This window comes from Mercenaria mercenaria, chromosome 6, assembly GCF_021730395.1.
Source record: "Mercenaria mercenaria strain notata chromosome 6, MADL_Memer_1, whole genome shotgun sequence".
Classification (NCBI taxonomy): Eukaryota; Metazoa; Mollusca; class Bivalvia; order Venerida; family Veneridae; genus Mercenaria; species Mercenaria mercenaria.
In genome coordinates, this window is record NC_069366.1 from 74,603,067 (window position 1) to 74,622,710 (window position 19,644).

The window sequence follows — 19,644 nt, forward strand, 5'->3', positions numbered from 1 at the left end:
CACACACGAAAGAATTTTCCAACGTACCATCAACTGAAACTTTTAATATTAGAAATCCTGGACATCATGCTTATCATTAATCGATATCATAATTTACGGATATTTGATATTCATTTCCGGCGTTCTACATCTTGTTTCTTTTCCCTCAGATTTGATGAATATACACATGAAGGCTGACCGTCCAGTCTCTTTTCACTAACAACAATAAGTATTGCCTATTCTTTCATTTTGCTTTCTCGCTAACTTTTCTACTGGAACATTATGTATTTTCATAAACAGTATTCTTCCACCGTTAACTAAAGCGTGAAAGTCAGCATATGACATAAATTGTGTCGGCGTTACTTCAAATACCAAACAAAACAAATAAATAATTTCTTTGCTTAAACAGATTTATTAAATTACTAGTATTAGACATTGTCAGTGTAATAAAATCATGTTTTCATTGACTGACCAATTGTCCAGTTACAAACAAAAAATATATAATAACAATATTTGCAATAATTATTATGAAAACAAATTAAAACACAAAAACGATCAAAAATGTTCAAATGTTAAAGCATAATAAAAGATGTACATATATTACAAAAAGACCTTGTATATCTAACCAAAATGCACCAAATGTTTTCAAATTAATACCTTAGTTTATACAATATCTAAATCTAATACGCGCTACAAAGCATACAGCAGGTGAATCTTCTTCCATCTATTATGTTATGCAGTACTTTAAAAAATGTTATGTTCGTAATATTTATGTTATAACTGAGAGCACATAACAACACACTCTTTTTTCACAGGTGTCTAAACTAGTAAAATGGGTTTAACAGTGAGTCGATACTATAATGGCTCTTGACTTATGTACACTCGTAAAAACTGTCTCCGGATTTAGCTTGCAAACCCGACAATTTCTCAAAACTTAGTCTCAATTTGTTTTTGACATTTCTTTAATTTATTTTGACATGTAACAATAAAGAATTGCACTTTTTCCTTTTACAAATATCAAAAAAAAATGAATTTCTTTGACGATTTAATAGTCTGTCCTCCCATGGGAGATTTTTTATTTCCCATTGGGATTTTGCCGTGAGTGGTCCTATGGGAGGTTTTCTCCCATCTTAAGAACTGCGGGTGTTAATAACAGTTTTAAAATTCAATGTATCAATGGTAAGTATTCTTACTCTTTAATTTTGTGTTGTTTCTATTCTAAATATGACAATAAGCGTTTTGAAAAAATCCCACCAAATGGGATACTTGCGATCTCCCTTGGGATAGTTCGCCTGCTGGAGATTTTCTCTTGTTTAAAAATGGGATTATTTCCCATTTTAAATTTATTTTTATAACTTGTTCTTACTTTCACAAAAAATTTATTGTCGGTAGTTTATGCACATTTTTAATCACAACTGACTTTCTAAAAAAATAAGGAGAAGAAAAAGGCAATTCGGCATTTTTCGGACCTAATTTGGTGAATGCGCGTATGGCATTCCGAAAATGCTGAAAGAGGCTGGAACTGGATATGAAGAAGTCCACTAACATAAATCACACATTATGAGGCAGCACAGTATCCAACCAGTGTAGCCATACATAAAATGGAGAAATAAAATAACAACCTGACGAGATTTCATATAATCAAAATAAACATCATATCTTATTATAGACTCAACAGTTAAACAGCTGATACGATCCCACAGTAGAAGCTTTGCAATCTTACTCGTACTTCAAAGTAATAATAGTTTATACTGCATTTCACCAGGTAGCAAATACAAAAACACTTAAAGTCCATTTCAGCCATACGAACAAGTTATGGGCAGATTGAGATTTAAGACAGCTGTTGTTACATCAATATCAACGTTTTCAATTACGTCAACGTCATGTACAGAGCGTTTTGCAACGTAACAATCAACTCTAACGTTTATAATTGGAAATCCTGAACAAATCCTGACCAACATGCTTATTATTTAACGATATCACAAGATTACGGATATTTCATATTTCTTTGCGACAATCGAATATTTGTATATCCGAAAGAAAATAATCCTAATTAGAGTTTTATGAGTGGTAGTCACACTTTATGTAGCACAAAACAAGTTTGACAACCGCATTCATTTAACACATTTGATAAAAATACACCGTGGCAGAGTGGTTAAATTAGCTGGCCCTTTCAATAGGGGTGACACTATACTAAACAAGACCTATACCTTTATACTAAAACACTTTCTTTAAGTTTTATGTAGCGTTTTAACATTTTTGAGTGTATTTTTACATTCAAGAGCCTGGCAGGTAGGAAATCGGTAACCATCATTTAATTAACTAGCTGTTCCCCAACCGGTTTCTCTTCAGAAATAAGACCGCGTCTGTCAGGACTTGACCTTCGACCTCTCGGTTGCTGGGCAGGTGCTTATCCATGAGGCCATGGCTGCGTCTGAACTATCTAAGCATTGTCTATTCTTTCATTGTGCATTTCGCGCTTATTTTTGACTAAATGTTATGTATTTAAATTAACGTATTTTTTATTAGCAGCTTCTAGTCCGAAACGTTCAAGATCGATGACTTTAAATATACCTTTCCCGAACCACTGTGTTCGAAACCCTGATACACAATACTTGGGATGAAGAAATCTTTGAAATGAGGGAGCCATCGTGTGGCTTTCATAAACTGAATAGATCTACTAAAGGGCATAACCATCTTTGACATTATGGCAGGGTAGAGGGTATTGCCTGGGAAATCCCTTTGTTTATAAACTGTGTGGACGTTACTTTAAATACCAAACAAAACAAGCAAATAAATTATTTGCTTAAACAGATTTATAAGACATTGTCAGTATATTAAAACTATTTAGGTGTATATCCTTTTATCAACAATACATATTATTTAACTGCATGTATCGATAGCTCAACAAAAATGGTTAAAATTATTACATTTTTTCCAATTTTTAAAACAAATTAAAACGCAAAAAAGATCAAACAATGCTTCATTATTAAAGCATAATACCACAGTTACATGTGTAACAAATAGACGTTTTAAAACAAAATGCACGAAATGTTTTCATATTAATACCTTAATTTATACAATATTTGAACATAATACACACTACAAAGCATACAGCAGGTGAATCTGCTGGCATGTATGTTATGCAGTATTTTAAATAAATGTCGTGTTAGTAAATTTAATGTTATCAGCACATAACAACACACCTTTTTATTGCTGGCGTCTCAATTAGATTTGTTTTCCCTTGGGGATTTTGCTACCTCGTGGGTGGTCCCATGAAAGATTTTCTCCCTTTTTAATAACTGCGGGTGTTATTGAAATCCTGAAATTCAAGGGTTAGTATTCCTTAGTATTTAATTTTGTGTTGTTTCTATTCTAAATACGACAATAAGCGTTTTGAAAAACTCCTACTTGAGGTTTCCTACCAGATGGGGTACTTGCGATCTCCCAATTATTTTTTACCTATAAACACGTTTCATTGTTCCGAAATGAATGCAAATTAAAATGAAAGAATGTACTTCTGACAATGCCTTAAGAAATAAAATCTATAAATCTTTGAGATCAAAGAACGAGACTAAGTGACAGCAGACTCGGTTAGGCTGGGTTTGTTCATAAGGTAATCAAATTATGATATTCAAATGAGCAACAGCTCTTACACCATCCCGTTTAAGTGATACTCTATTACATAAATAATATGAGTTAAGTACATGATCCCGAAGGACCAAAACACAAACCTGTACTAGTACTGGACGATAATATTTGACAGCGTTATACTGCTGTTGTTATTTTATTAAATCTATAAGAAAATTCTTTAAAGCTAAAATATAAACAAGCAACATAATAACAGACTCGATTGTATTAAGTCTGTACATGTATTACCGTTTGATATAAATCCACAGTACAGTACCAAGCAGTTTCTTTATAACGATAGCAGATAAATAAATTACAATGATATAACACGTCTCGTTAAGCAGTTTACGAATATTAAGTAAGAAAATAAAATCTGAAAAGTAGAAGCCATCAAACTGCATGCCGGCGATTTATGATGATGACGTCACATTTCTGAAAAAGTAAAATTCGTTTGAGCAAAGGTAACCATTAATCTGAATGTCATTGCATATTTTCATAAAAAGATAAAGATTGTGTATGATTTAACTGCAGCGATTTAATGAGTTTTTTTCTTTTTTTTCAGTAACTGGCAAAAACTAATGGCTGAAGCTCAATTATTTTCCCTGAAATAAGATTTTATAAAGTCTGTTTCAATATTTATGTAAGCAAGCTATATACATATAGATAATCAAGACGTTACCACCTTACTTTGCGATGCTACTGGCTCTGTTTTAAGAGCTCTGTTCTTCCGGGAAGGCTACCCTTAACTTTTATTTTAGTCGTTCTTAGATATCTTGTAAAAATAATTCTTGGCACATGTCAAAAACAGTAAATGAACATTTATGACTTTCGATTAATGCCTTCCTCTAAGTACAAACAGCAATTTACATGCTAAAGAGGGAGTTTTGTATACAGCAAACTTTAGCTTATGTATATCAACCTACTCTCAAAAATGCAATGAATGGTTTAAATTACTTGTGTTACTGACAAATACCTACCTTTTGTACAACCTCGGCAACACTGGCGAAAAGGAGCACCTGTCTGGTCTCACTTCTGTTAAAGTACCCTCCCCAGTATCACCATGGTAACTAGCTGTCACATTTATCCCTTACAGGTACGTGCAATAAGCATGTGTATGAGACTGCTCTATGCTTTCAAATGAGTTTCAACAAGGTTTAAAACATACTGATGGTTCTGAATATTAATTTTCATTGCATTTTCATACATCTTGCACTCGAGACCATTTATACATTCAGCATGGAATTCTAATCGCTGATTAGCAACCTCTTCATTTATATGCATTTTGTCCTCCTGAAAAATAAAAAATGACTGAAAAAACCTACTTCAGAAACAAACAGAAACAATCTTCTGTCCAGATCATTTTTGGATATGGATAAACGGATTGTTCAGTTACTTCAGGGTTTCTTTCATAAGGCGGTTCCCAGACAAAAATGTCAACAGAGAGTATTTTTAGCAAGCATCTAATTCACAGAATTCAAAATATTGTGTTAAATATGGAAATATGGTCTTTAACTAATTATAGTTCATTAGATTTCGTTCTAAATATAGAAAATGTAAAATTACCCATTCACAGCACAAACACTGACATGGAGACAAACAGAGATATTTAAAATGGAAAGTGGTGTAGACAACCAGCATCACAAGCTGACGTATCCTGAATCTTTGAATGTCACTTCTGGTATACACGAACAATTCAAATGGCTGTAAAAAATAAATCTATATTGAGAGTTATTTTAGCTGCCAATACTTATTCTTAAATAAGTAAATATCTATTTCATTTTTTCTTTTATAGAGTAAAAAGTCTAATAATATTACTCTAAATAAATATAGTTTTAAGCATTATAGTTACAAAATAAAGAAATAAAATAAAATGAACAACAAATATAGCAGTATGATGACAATGTTGTCCTTAAGCTTTTTTCACATTAAACAAACGTTTGAATTTACTTAACATTATAGCTTTATTGGTGCACTCGTATATATCAAAATAATGTAAATACTACAAAGAAATTCATCACCAACATTGAGCGCAAAATATACGAGAACCCACAACTCTTGTCGGAATTGATTTTTTTTCCTTCTGCGCCGTTGTAGTTGTTTCCCTTTCCATTATAATATCGATAAACCTGCTAACCTAGGTAAACAAGGCTCTACACTTTATTGCCTCTTGAACAGCGCATCTTGGTTAGACAGAATTATTGAAGTGTGTAAACATAAAAAAGTAAAGCAAATTCATCATCATCATTATTATCATCATCATCATTATCATCATCATCACCACCAACATCATTTTTATAATTATTGTTCATTCAAAGTTATAAGACTAGTTCGATTTAAAGTTTATATCATTCAAATATGTATGTATTTAATTAACTAGAAAATATACAGTTACTGTACAAGTTCGGCTCATTATCTTGAGATTGCTTCAACCTTGGTGTTGGTATTTGAGTCCGCGTTAGTGGTGTCTATTAGAAGGCATGGTTGTGATCCCAGTGGGGCTCTAGGCCGCAGCCTCCAGATTGAGCTTCTGCCACCTTAACAACCAGACCCACACACCACACGCGCGCATGCACGCACGCACGCACACACACACACACACACACACACACAAAACTTATTGGTTTCCAATGCGGAAGTATCAGATTCATAATTCTGAGCGAGGCCTCTCCCCGCTATGATTAACTTACGAGAAAAACGTACAGGACCATTTGTCAACCACCTCTCAAGTTTTATGGAGAAGTTGTTGGTTGGTTGCGGAAAACCGGCTTAAAGCCAGGAACATCGGTTAAACTAACTGACCGCCGTATGTTATAAACAAGATAAGATGTTACGTAATTGTATTATTTGTCCTCCAACTCTGATTCATATGAAGAAGGTGGTAGTAACTTGCGGAGAACAGTTAGTAATGGTACAGAATCAAGGAACTCTTGTTAGGTTAAGTGCCAACCGTTCAGTTGGGAAAAACGGCGCTAATCCAGTAACACACAAATTATTTGTTTTTACGAGACATTTTGAAGTTACTAATCACATGACACTACACTCGAGCCTCTTCCAACAATGACTTATGACTACTTTTTAAAAGCGAGTCAACAGACATGTTTGCTGACGATATTTCTTTGCTACCATAACTTACGTTATACAGTCTTTTCATAAAATGACGTCATTACTGACTGCTACTAAGGAACTATATAGCTACAAATCCACAATAGACAAAAGCTTTGTTTATATCACCGTCCAATCACATCTAAAACGCTATCATGTCACCAGACAAACACGTATTCTTACAGAATTAGGAAATAGATTTTTTTGCAGATAAAGAGGTGTTCCAGCTGACAAAACTAATAATTGCAAAATACAAGTTAAAAAAAAACACATTATAAAGATGCATCTCAGTTCTCTGCTGTCTTCTACGAATCAAACACTTTTTATGCTCTACTTCAATACCTAAATGCATATACTCTGCTGCCTCACAAATTATACAGTTATTGACTTATGTTGAAGTCAATATGTGTTTTTACGGGCCTGTAAAAATGATATTGACCGAGGACGCAGTCTGCAAAACATAAGTCTATAATTGTTGCATTGTATGCCCTTCTCAAATGCAATCATTTGATTGGCCCATATTTCATACATATAAGAAAAATTGATATCACAAGAGTCATTATCATTTTTGTTATGAATATACGCCTTTGATTGAATGAGTGTATGTGTATGTATGTATTTAGAACATTTATCATTAAGCTTCGAATATTATTTGTTAATATCACAGTTCGTCATATTGTTATCATGCGATGATTGTCCTCGTGAGCTTCTTAGCCTGATGGAATGAAATATAATAAACTCTCAAGCTCTATGTATGTTGATAGAGGACCGTACGCCTTACTTACTAAAAATTCACTCGCTACTTACTTATTTACTTACTTCAGTGCTGTTCACGGAGTCAGTTCAAGTTAAACAGATACATATCTTCATATGAAAGTGAAAAACAATATTTCATCCTATAATACCATTTAAATTTTAATATGTGTATAGTTTTGTCTTGTTCCGCAAACGTTAGTATAATTATTTTTATATTCATGTTGGTTCTTTTGAATTTGAAATCGTTTGTACAGTTGGGATGCATTCTTTACAGCATTTGTAATCGTGCACATATGCATAAAAAGACTGATATATAAATGTATAATAATAATGATATGTATAACATATTTCAGTGCTAGGGGTGTGAGGAGTTTTGCCTATGTCATTACCCCTCACGAACACACTTATATTCGATTATAGTCTAAATATTTACTTGCCTAGTACATAATAAGGAACTTCTTTTGCATATCCCAATTATGTGCACTCATTATTAGTTTTCCAAGTAGAGTTTGATACAAAATCTCTTCATTCATATGTCGAAGTTCTTGGATAATCACTGTATCAACAGCTTCTATCAGTAGTCTACATAATTTATACCTTAGTGTAAATATTTCAAACATTCTATTACCTTATAATACATATTTATGTCATTTACGATATTCAAACAGTTTTTCATCAGAATTCGGAACTTGTACATTTGCAATACACTGGGTCATTCCCGGTGTAAATTCAGTGCAAATGTACTTGTAAATAACAGCAGTATCTACCTTTGCATGGATATATGCTTATATATGGAACGCCCTAGCTGTCTTCTGATGTTGAGATAGCACTTTACGCTGTTCTTATACCGGTATATAAAATGCCTCTACCCATATATACAGTAATAATACACGTATATAAAGAGCTTAACACTGTATAGGCGGTGCTTCCATCTGTATTTGCGGTCTTTTTAACTTCATATGCAGTTCTTTCTACTGTATATGTGGTGCATTCAATTGTATATGTGGTGCTTTCAACTGCATATGTATGTTATAACTTTATTACTTTATGTGCGGTGTTCTCAACTTTCATCTATATATGAGGTACCTGCAACTGTATGTGCATTTCTTTTAAATTTACATGCGGTGATTTTAACTTTATATGTGGCGCGTTGCATTGTATATGCGGTGCTTTCAATTGTATATACGGTTCGTTTAATTGTGTATGCTGTACCTTTATGTTTATATCCGGTGCCGGGGTTAGACACTAAATTATTTGAACAGGGTACTCGGAGAAATCTCTACTTTTTAAACTTTGGGGTCCTCCTCAGGTTTTGGGATGATGATATATTAAAAAATCGCAACGATCTGTCAAAAGCAGACGAGAATTCATATTTCAAGATACTTTACATGCATACAATCTGTCAGTATCTGTTAACTATTGATTTTTACTATTCAGGACCAGCACTAACTTTCCACCTGTTCAAAAGTTTAACTGATCTTACAATATTTTTCAAACAGATATCTATTTTTATTTTTATTTATTATTGACCAAGAAAAAACAAGCACCCCTTGTACAGTTAAATCAGCATATAGTTAAAAGTACATTCTAACACGATCCGATTCATTTTCCTATTAAACAAAAAAGGCTATTATACAACAATTCATTTTTCTGACGTCACAATTATTACGTCATAGCGTCAAACGGCATAGCGGCGCGTTGGAAAGGAAACCAACTGAAAACGGGCAAATATTTTTAATGAATGTCGTCAAGGATGCACTTTAAAATCCTTGGTAACGTGTTAGAATCGAAATATTATACATAGTTAAATTCACAGCATATATATACAGATAAAGGCGACGCATATAAAGTTGAAAGCACCACATAAACAGTTGTAACGATCGCATACAAAGTTATATATACCTCACAGTCAGATGAAAACATACCTCACAGTCAGATGAAAACATTGCATATACATTTGAAAGGAGGACTCAGCGCGAAACTAGTCTATCTGCTTCTATTTCTATATACACTTAGCCTGGTTCCGCTCTGGACCCTCGATATAAAGTTAAAAACACCGCACATACAGCTGAAAGCACCCCATATACAGTCTTAAGCGCATCATATAATCATATAAGCACTCCATATAGAAGCACTCCATATACTGATAAATGTACAGCATAAAGTGCTATATCAACATCAGAAGACAACTTTGGCTTTCCATACTTAAACCTACTGAAATCTGGTGATAAGTTCATTCTTGCTGTCCATGGTGCTAAATGATTATCTTCGATGCGCTTATTAACTATTGACTTCCAGTTAAACTTTGACGGGAAGGGCATGCCATGTTCATAGTCATTTAAATAATTTGCAAGATCATATTTACAGGTAGTTCATTATAGCTAGTTCATTTTCACCGAGTTTCCATGACACAGAATTAGCAGAAGAGCGCAGACCAAGATTGCTTTTTAATGTAACTACCATTTTCTGACAGAAATAAATGAAACTGCATTTCTTTCTTTCTAGAAACTGAGCTTCATATTGCTGCCCAAGACTCGAGGAAAACACACGACCCAACAATAATGAACAATGAATAATTAGAAATCTACTGAACGCCGCCGTCATTTTCTGTTACAATTATGTTTATATTTGTGAACTATGCCACCATCTATTCATAGCATCTTTTGAAGGCGTCTATTGGAAATAAGTTTCATTTAACAACTTATAATATACATTTTCTACTTATTTCGTAAGAAGTGTTCACCGAAGAATCGCAACAAAACGATGAGGCTCCCCACCCCTCCAGTCTGCAAGAAAGTGACCTATGAAAGTTGCACCCAACTATTTTGACAAAGGAATAATATTTTCTCAAAATTTAGACACAAAATGCACCAGATGCCGCCTTTTCATACCTATATTTCAAATTTTCCAGGGGAAGCCCCTCTGATCCCCTTACACAAGGAGATGCCCCCTTCCGTACCTACCCCGCCTCGCCGATGATGCCTTCGTTCTAAACTGCCCCTACCCCAACAAACCTCCCTCATATTTATCTGGAACCGCGCCTGTCGATACCATGGTGAAAAATACACAATAATCAAATATTTGACCTAGCAATTACAATCGATTACACCAATTTTAAGTATTAAAATGACCTATAAATGTTGATTAAAGGATTATTGTTTGAGATGAAATGAAAATTAAGGACAATGCAGTAAATTGCAACAAAGGGGAGGTCTCCATAAGGCTGTTTTCCTGGTACAAACAGATTTTGATATATTTTTGCTAATAGCATTATGAATGGGCCTTACATCCTGGAAATAGTTAGCCAATCGGAGCTTTAGTTTTGAGAGAATTATGTCTTAAGTGTGGATGGGGTAATTCCATACTTCTATGCCTTACAGAACAAATAGGTGGATTTCAATGTTTGTATATCAGCTGAACTAAAAGTAAAGGGGTATAATGTGTACACTATAAACACATACTGACATGATGTAAAACATTTGATTCTGCAGCATACCTTTACAAAAATATGCCACTTCATATGCACTTTGTAAACTCTTATACATTTTGCATCTACCATCTTTGCGGAAAACCACAACATTTCTTAATACAAGAAAAGAGACAAATCCCATTTATTGAGAATACAATAATGACTAGACATTGCAGAATTAATGGGATTTTTCTGTGCTTTGCCTGAGAAGTGACTTATTTACCCTTGACTGCAGAAAAAGACTCAAAATCTTTTGTACCAGAAAAACAGCCTTATGGAGACCTCCCCTTTACTTATGGCATAAGAGTTTACTAGCAAGGAAAATGCGTGTTTTTTTCTATCATCTCATATATCTATATGTAGAATTCACACAATATACTGTTTTCTATAGTAGGTTATTCACATTATCCACCCGGCCAAGGAGCGCCCCCCCCCCTTCACCAAACCCCGCACCAACCCCGCCCCTCCTACGAAGAAAAGAATAAAGGTATATATTGATGATAAAATTTAAATTTGGAGGAATGTATATTACTGTAATAGTTACTTTATTCTAGGTAGAAGAAAGAAATATTGTTTTGTTTTTGTGATGTAACACACAGTTTATGTCAGATGGTTACTTTCCAGCTATAACACTAGAGGAAAACCCAGTGGGCCCTGAGCATTATGTTTCATTCCAACGTTTCGAGGGGTCTGGCACTAAAATAACGTAATTGATTTAGGCCTACATGACGTTTTAGCATGTTTTGTCCAGCATTTTCTAAACAGATAAAATATTAATTCGTAATCTTGCCGACTACCATACATATATTTGCAATAGTGTACTCTAAATTACATATTTTTAACACAATACTAGTATGGGCTTTTGTCAGAAAAATCTCATGTCCACTATCATTGACTATTGACAGAGCAAACTGTGACAGATTCTTAAAACAATGTGCGCGCAACACTGATTATCTAAATACATATTATCCGGGTACGGCGTGCCTATGCATGTAACATGGTTCGAATGAAAGAGAAGCGTGAATCAGAAATTTACCTCGAATTCCCCTTTGACGCGTTTGACATTATACTTACTTTTTATTTTTTCATTTCATGGCGGATCCATATGCCAAAGTGTATACTTTTGACTGAATTTTGGGTTCTAATTGAGTCAGCTGGCGGCTACTAAGTAAGTGCAAGATTTTCCTGAATAAAAGGACTTGTATTTCAATTATATCATGAACAAATATGCCATGTCTGCTTTAGAAGGATGCCACACATCCTGTCTACCAAACACTTGTGATTACAGAATTCATATAAATGCAAAATTCAAACCCAGCAGACGTGTGCTTGTCTAGACTGTTACACTGTGTGTGCCTGTTTTCTTTTCAAGACAAACAGCATTTTATTTTCAAGCTGCCGAAGTCTATTGGTTGTCTTACCATGCACGCGTACACACAGAACAATATAACCGCGATCAAGCACCATTTTAAGCGAGTGGCGCAACTTGTGTTGTAAATAATAAATTGCTGTAGTCTTATTTTACACGGCTTGCAATTCCATAACAAATATCAAACAGCCGGGAAATCTATCACATGATCCAGCATGGGGAAATTCCTTATCTGTATATACCAATTATGTGATCCAGTTCTATAAATACCGTATAGCGGGTTATTTCTACGGGGGGAATATTTCTGCGTTTCTGCGGTCTCTCGGTAGAATCGCAAAAATAATTCCAGCAGAATATTCATCCAGCAAAAATTTAAAACGCAAAAAAATGCATTACCCGGTATTTTCACAAACTTTGTTTCACGCTGTGTTTCCCTAGGTAATCCGAAGTTCATAAAGGCATGGTCTAATTATTAGAAATTACCGTCGCCATCTGACAATTACCGATAAGGGTATAATTAGGTGTGATGGTCAGTCAAATTCCTAACTGTTAATCGCTCAGAAAACATTTTTCTTCTGTGAATGAAATAAACTGAGTGAATTTCACTTGTGTTGTTCTTATTAATCCCTTGTGAAGAAATTCCGAACTTTACTTTATTAACCTTTATATAAGTGTAACCGTTATGCCGATATACCGTAGTTTGCAGTTGTTGTTTGTGCAATTGTTTTTGGACTTATATTTTTTCAATTCACATGTTATTATATCCTACACTGTATTCATTAAATGCAAAGATATTTTACAACAGTTACCGGTAATTTAGTTTATTGTTTTCATACGCTATAATTCTCACAACGGACGATCATCGAGGAATTACCTCCTCTCTGATATCAAAACGTAGAAATTTCTCTTCCTTTTATGTGAAAACGCAGAAATTAAAAACGCAGAAATTTGTTTCACAATTGTTGGGGCCAAAACGCAGAATATTTTGAACGCAGAAATAACCCGCTATACGGTAGTCAACCTCCTATTAATGCAACGCATTGCATTCAAATAGTTCAAAGAAATGAAAGTCGAACCTCCCTAACGGCCATTCTAGTTGAAAATTGCAAAATACTGATAATGAAAGTATTTTTCTTTTCCATTTTATTGCATTTCTTTTCGAACAGTAAATTTTATATATTACATGTTAGATGTCGTGGGAGTGAAATAAATAATAAAATCTGTACGAAGATCCTTTGGAAGCATCATAGAATGCAGCAAAGTCACTATAAACCCACTATAACCACGGTATTTTTGGCTAAAATGGTCCTCAGAGTATCTATAAAGATCGATTCTTCTTACAGATTTTATTACTTATTTCACTCCCACAACATCTAACATGTGATAAATACGATTTATTGTCGAGAGCATTAAGTTGGCTGTCGGTTAAATATTCAACTGACTGTTAGCCGTCAGTTGAATATTCAATTGACTTCTGACTGCCAGTCATCAGTTGAATATTCAACTGACTTCTAGTTGTCAGTTGAATATTCACTTGACTTCTAGTCGTCAGTCAAACATTCAACCGACTTCTGGTCATAATATTCAACTGACTTCTGGTCGTCAGTTGAACATTCAACTGACTACATTCAACTGACTTCTGGAAATCAGTCGTCAGTTGATGATTCAAGTTTCTACTGAAAGTATCATGCATAACTACAAGTAGTAGCCCCGATTGTCTGCCCCTGCCACAATTACATTTAATTAAGGGCAATTAGCCTTAGGTATATATAAAAAGTTATGACCCTTTGAAAAGCAGGAATGTTTGAAAGACCTGAACCTATACGTCACAAGACCCTTGCTGGATAGAAGAATAACAGGGGCAGATGTTTTTACAAACTTGTAGGTAAGTGCCTTCACTCCTGTTTAATGGACAGTTGTCTGTTCAACCGACTTCTGATCGTCAATTGAAAATTCAACTGACTTCTAGTCGTCATTTGAACATTCAACTGACTTCTGGAACTCAGTCGTCAGTTGGTGATTCAGGTTTCCTCTGAAAAGTTTCATACATGACTACATGCAGTAGCCCCGATTACCTGCCCCTGCCACAGATACATTAAATTAAGAGCCATTAGCTTTGCATATATATAGAAAGTTATGGTCCCTTGAACGGCAAGAATATTCGGGAAGACACAAGACTCTTGCTGAATAAAAGAAAAACAGGGTCAGACGTTTTGTAAACAAGTAGGTAAGTGCCTTCACTCCTTTCTAATTGACAGTCGTTAGTTGCATATTCAACCGACTACATGTATTAAGCCATGTATGCATTATATTTAATCCAGGGTCTTTAGCAGTGCATATTTAGAAAGTTATGGCCACTTGAAAAGCAAGATGATGATTCGCGTTTCTACTGAAAATTTCGCACATAAGTATATCTAGTAACCCCGATTATCTCCCCAGCCAGGGTTGGACAAGTTGAAACAGATAGGCAAGTGTCTTCACTCGTTTCTGATTGAATGGACAGTCGTCAGTTAAATATTCAACTTACTTCTAGAAATCAGTCGTCAGTTGACGATTCACATTTCTTCTGAACGTTTCATACATAACTACTTGTAGTACGTTTCATACATAACTACTTGTAGTAACCCCGGTTATCTGCTGCCTCCATTTTATTAAATTAAGGGTAAAAGTAAGGCCCTTAGCAGTGCATATTTAAACCGTTTTAGCTCTTTAAAATTTTAATACGTCAATACATGTAGTAATCTCGAATAGTTGCGCCTGCCAGGGGTGGGGTGGGGGCAGATGTTTTGACAAACAGGTAGGTAAGTGCCTTCACTCTTTTGTAATGGACAGACGTCAGCTGAATATCAACCGACTTCTGGTCGTCAGTTGAATATTCATCTGACTTCTGGAAATCAGTCGTCAGTTGATGATTCGAGTTTCTGCTGAAAGTTTCATACATATCTAATTGTAGTTACCCCGATCATCTGCCCCTGTTGTGACTTTTTCCAGTGACTTTTTTTTCTCCATGACTTTTTTTCCTACAGGTGACTTTTTTCTGTTCAGTACAAAATGAGAACAAGGCTCTATTTAATAAACAGTGTGTTCTTTATTTAATTCCCCAATGCAAAGTACAATAATTGTATTATATTGACAACAAAAAGATGCATTTACAACAGGACCATCAATTGGTGCACACCTTATGTATGTTTCAATGTTTATAAAATTGTCTTTCAACAACAATAGTTGTGTGATGCCCAGCACCAATTATCAACGCTTTAGTACATTAACATTTAAGACAATCACACAGACATATTGGGCCGTCCCAAAAGCTCATATTAAGCTCATTTCTCTTGTGAACTGAAAACTAAAGCATTTGTGTGAAGTCACAATAAGTATAAAAAAGTATTCTCATATGCTCAAACAGTCTTTTGCGAAGGACAAGGATGCTCACCGTAAAGGCATGAATGGGCGTACTACACTAGACCTTGGATAGCTCTTTATCCCAGAACACCCAACTTCATCAAAGGGATGTTTCATTAAAGTGGCATTACAATGTATGTGCATCTTCATGTTTTATGTAACTGTTCTCCACAAGCAATTTCCAGTTGCTCGGCATTAAATGTGTTACATTAATGATAATGCTGCATAAGTATTTAAAGTTGAAGCTTTAGAAACAAAGAAATCAGACTTATAAAATAATAGTTCCTTTCTCTGCACTGATCTCCCTTATGTTATTGTTGTTGTTAGTGAGTTCTGCAGCGGACGGGAAGCAACTCTTGCGTACAGTTTGTTTTTCTTAAAAACAGTGGCTCTGGAAAGTTACTATTTCGTACTGGTAGCAGGAAGAGTTTGGTATATTGGGTTAAAATCTATTATTTCCTCGGCCCTTTTTATACATATATATATTTCAGCTGGATTTTTACTTGAAAACAAACGCGCTTAACTATTATTATTATTATTATTATTATACCAGATTTATATTAATTCCACTTAAAGAAAGTGACCTTAAATGTTACTAACCTTCTTAATATTTTAACATCAGCTTTGACATTTCAAACATGTTCACACAACTGGAAACATATACAATGTATCAGTACTTACTTATCCCTGACATTCTCATATGTACCTATTTCTGCTCAGCGATGACATGTAGTGGATCTATAACTCAGACGAGCGATTTAGAGCCCTGATATCATGGTCATCGTGGTCCTCTTGTTTGGGTGCAATAGACGGTTATTGTTGTACATGTTATTAGATTAAATTGCATTGTCAGTACTTTCACCAAGTTCCCACTTATGTAATTTAAGTATATCTTTATGATAATATCTACACAGGATCTAAATATTTACGATAATTTAGTAAAAACAACAAGTGTCAGGAAGCATTTTCATGTAAAATAATTGTAGTAAAACAGAAACTGAAACTTAATATTTTGATTAAACGCCTATTTTTATACAATGGTATATTAAGTGGCGTTGTACATAATAATAACAATAATTATTATTATAACAATATTAAAAATGACAATAATAATAATAATAACAGCCTTATTGTAACAAACAGTCATGACTGCACCCCTCCCCTTGAGGTCATTTTACCCCTATTGCGAATACCGGGTGCTTAAAGCATCCCATGGTATGCCCAGACGAGCTGCATATAGAGGTTCAAACCCCCCGGTTAATGGTGCCATCATATACTATTTAAGAAAGAAATATTTCACACAACCCTACCCATAGAGCCTTACCAACAAGTGCGTTTAATTAAACAAACCCTGGAAATATAAATGTTGAAATGTTAAACCTTTTACAAAATTTAAGAACTATCATCTGCTGTTTTTTGCATAATCAACAGTTATCAAAAAAAAATTAAAACAATGCCGCGAAATCTCTGAAATACAGTGTCTTAAGATTTTTTTGAATGTGTCAAATGATTTACTTTTGTGTAGTTCTAACGGCAGTCCATTCCAAAGGTTTGGACGGATAGTACAGAAACTTCTATCATTGAATGTTTTGCACTTGTTGTTTGGAACAACATAACGACATTCGGAATTTTCAGACGGTCTCAAACCTTGTCTACTAGGAATATACTCTGTAAGCAATTCTGTTAAATACAGAGGTGCTCTGCCAGTGTGACAGCTATACATGAAAGAAAGTATCTTAAACTCAATTCTTGCTTTCACCGGCAACCAATGTTAGTGATACAATGCTTGTTTAGAACTGTCAAATTTCATCTTGTTAAGGACAACTTTTGCCTATATGTTTTGAATACGTTGCATCTTACGCACCTCACAGTTAGCTACACCATACAGTCTATAGGTCCTGTAGAGAAAATATTATCAAATGAGTTTTGTAAATCAGAAACAGGACATCAACAATGTATGCAGAATTTTATAGGGCACACAATGTGATGAATAAGAAAAACATTTGATTACCATAAACTATTTTTCATGAAAATTTTGCATTTTTATGACGTCTTTGACGTTTGTGTGCTCCGTACACCTGTACCTTGCGTTCGTTCTATGAACACAGCTTTGTTAATGCTCAACGTTTCTTTAAGTGGAATTAAGCGCATTTTTTTCAAGTAAAAATTCAGCTGAAATAGATATATGTAAACAAAAAGGGTCGAGGAAATAATAGCTTTTAACCCAATATACCTAACTCTTCCTGCTACCAGTACAAAATAACTTTCCAGGCCACTGTTTTTAAGAAAAACAAACCGTACGCAAGAACTGCAGAACTCTCTAACAATAACAACAACAACAACAATATAAGGAAGATCACTGAAAGGGAAAGAACTGTTGTTTTATTAGTCTGATTTCTTTGTTTCTAAAGCATCAACTTTAAATACTTATGCAGCATTATCGTTAATGCAACACATGTAAATGCAGAGCAACTGAAAATTGCTTTTATAAAACAGAAACGCTAAGATGCACATAATGCCATTTTAATGAAACATTCCTTTGAAGAAGTTAGATGTTCTGAGTTAAAGAGCCACCCAAGGTCTAATGAAGTACGCCCATTCATGCCCCTTGTTCTTCGTAAAAGGCTGTTTGAGCATACGAGAAGTTTTATATACTCTCCGAAGGACGATCATATAGTTGTCGCTTTGTCCTTCATTCCGTCCGTCTGTCTGTCTTTCTGTATGTCACACTTTTGTCCGGAGTATAACTTGAAAAGTATTAATGGCATTTGATTGAAACTTCACATAATTATAGAGGCCATTGAGACAACGTGCAGTGTCAAAGAATCATATCCCTACCTTACCAAGTTTTTTAATTATATCCCTTTATTATACAAAATAAGTCTTCTCCGGAGCATTACTTGAAAAGTATTAATGGCATTTCATTGAAACTTCACAAAATGATAGAGGCCATTGACGGGAAGTGCAGTGTCAAAGAACCATAACTCTATCTTACCTAGTTTTTTAATTACCTCACTTTATTCAATTTTCTTCTTTTTATTATCTCCACTGTTTTTGGTTTCTAACGTTATTCCCCATATTGGGACAAACACATGCATCGGGAAGCATCATTTGGTTTTACCGATTCCTTGTTTTTATATTGATTGTGAGTTCAAACAAATGCTTTAAAGTTTTCAGTTCACAAGAGCAATGGGCTTAATATGTGCTTTTGGGACGGCCCAATATGCCTGTTTGATTGTCTTAAATGTTAATGTACTAAAGCGTTGGTAATTGGTGCTTGGCATCACCCAACTATTTTATTGAAAGACAATTTTACAAACATTGAAACATACATAAGGTGTGCACCAACTGACGGTCCTGCTTTAATATGTATCTTTTTGTTGTCAATATAATATAATCATTGTACTTTGCATTGGGGAATTAAACAAAGAGCACATTGTTTATTAAATAGAGTCTTGTTCTCATTTTATGCGGAACAGAAAAAATGTCACAGGAAAAAAAGTCATGGAAAAAAAGTCATTGGAAAAAAGTCACAGCAGGGGCAGATATTGGTTTGTTTGTTTGTTTTAGGTTTAACGCCGTTTTTCAACAGTATTTCAGTCATGTAACGGCGGGCAGTTAACCTAACCAGTATTCCTGGATTCTGTACCAGTACAAACCTGTTCTCCGCAAGTAACTGCCAACTTCCCCACATGAATCAGAGGTGGAGGACTAATGATTTCAGACACAATGTCGTTTATCAAATAGTCACGGAGAACATACGCCCCGCCCGAGGATCGAACTCGCGACCCCGAGATCCGTAGACCAACGCTCTTACCTTCTGAGCTAAGCGGGCGGGCTGGCAGATATTGGGGGTTACTACACACAGATATGTATGAAACTTGACTCATCAACTGGCAGTATTCAACTGATGACCCAAAGTCGGTTGAATATTAAA

At 34.7% G+C, this 19,644-nt stretch overlaps 1 long non-coding RNA gene across 3 annotated transcripts; it reads right to left on the bottom strand.

Annotated features, from left to right (window-relative positions):
- Positions 1-391: 391 nt before the first annotated feature.
- Positions 392-17,790, bottom strand: LOC123548515 (uncharacterized). 3 transcript variants are annotated; one of them, XR_006685900.2, is made up of 6 exons: positions 16,389-17,790; positions 15,263-15,342; positions 5,173-7,575; positions 4,587-4,899; positions 3,859-4,041; positions 392-3,301 (listed from the first exon to the last, which is right to left on the bottom strand). It is a non-coding gene; the product is annotated as an uncharacterized LOC123548515 (long non-coding RNA). The 3 variants fall into 3 exon arrangements; XR_006685901.2 differs by lacking the exon at positions 392-3,301 and having other exon boundaries at positions 3,728-4,041; positions 5,173-5,310; positions 7,519-7,575; XR_006685899.2 differs by lacking the exon at positions 392-3,301 and having other exon boundaries at positions 3,728-4,041.
- Between the last annotated feature and the right edge of the window lie 1,854 nt (positions 17,791-19,644).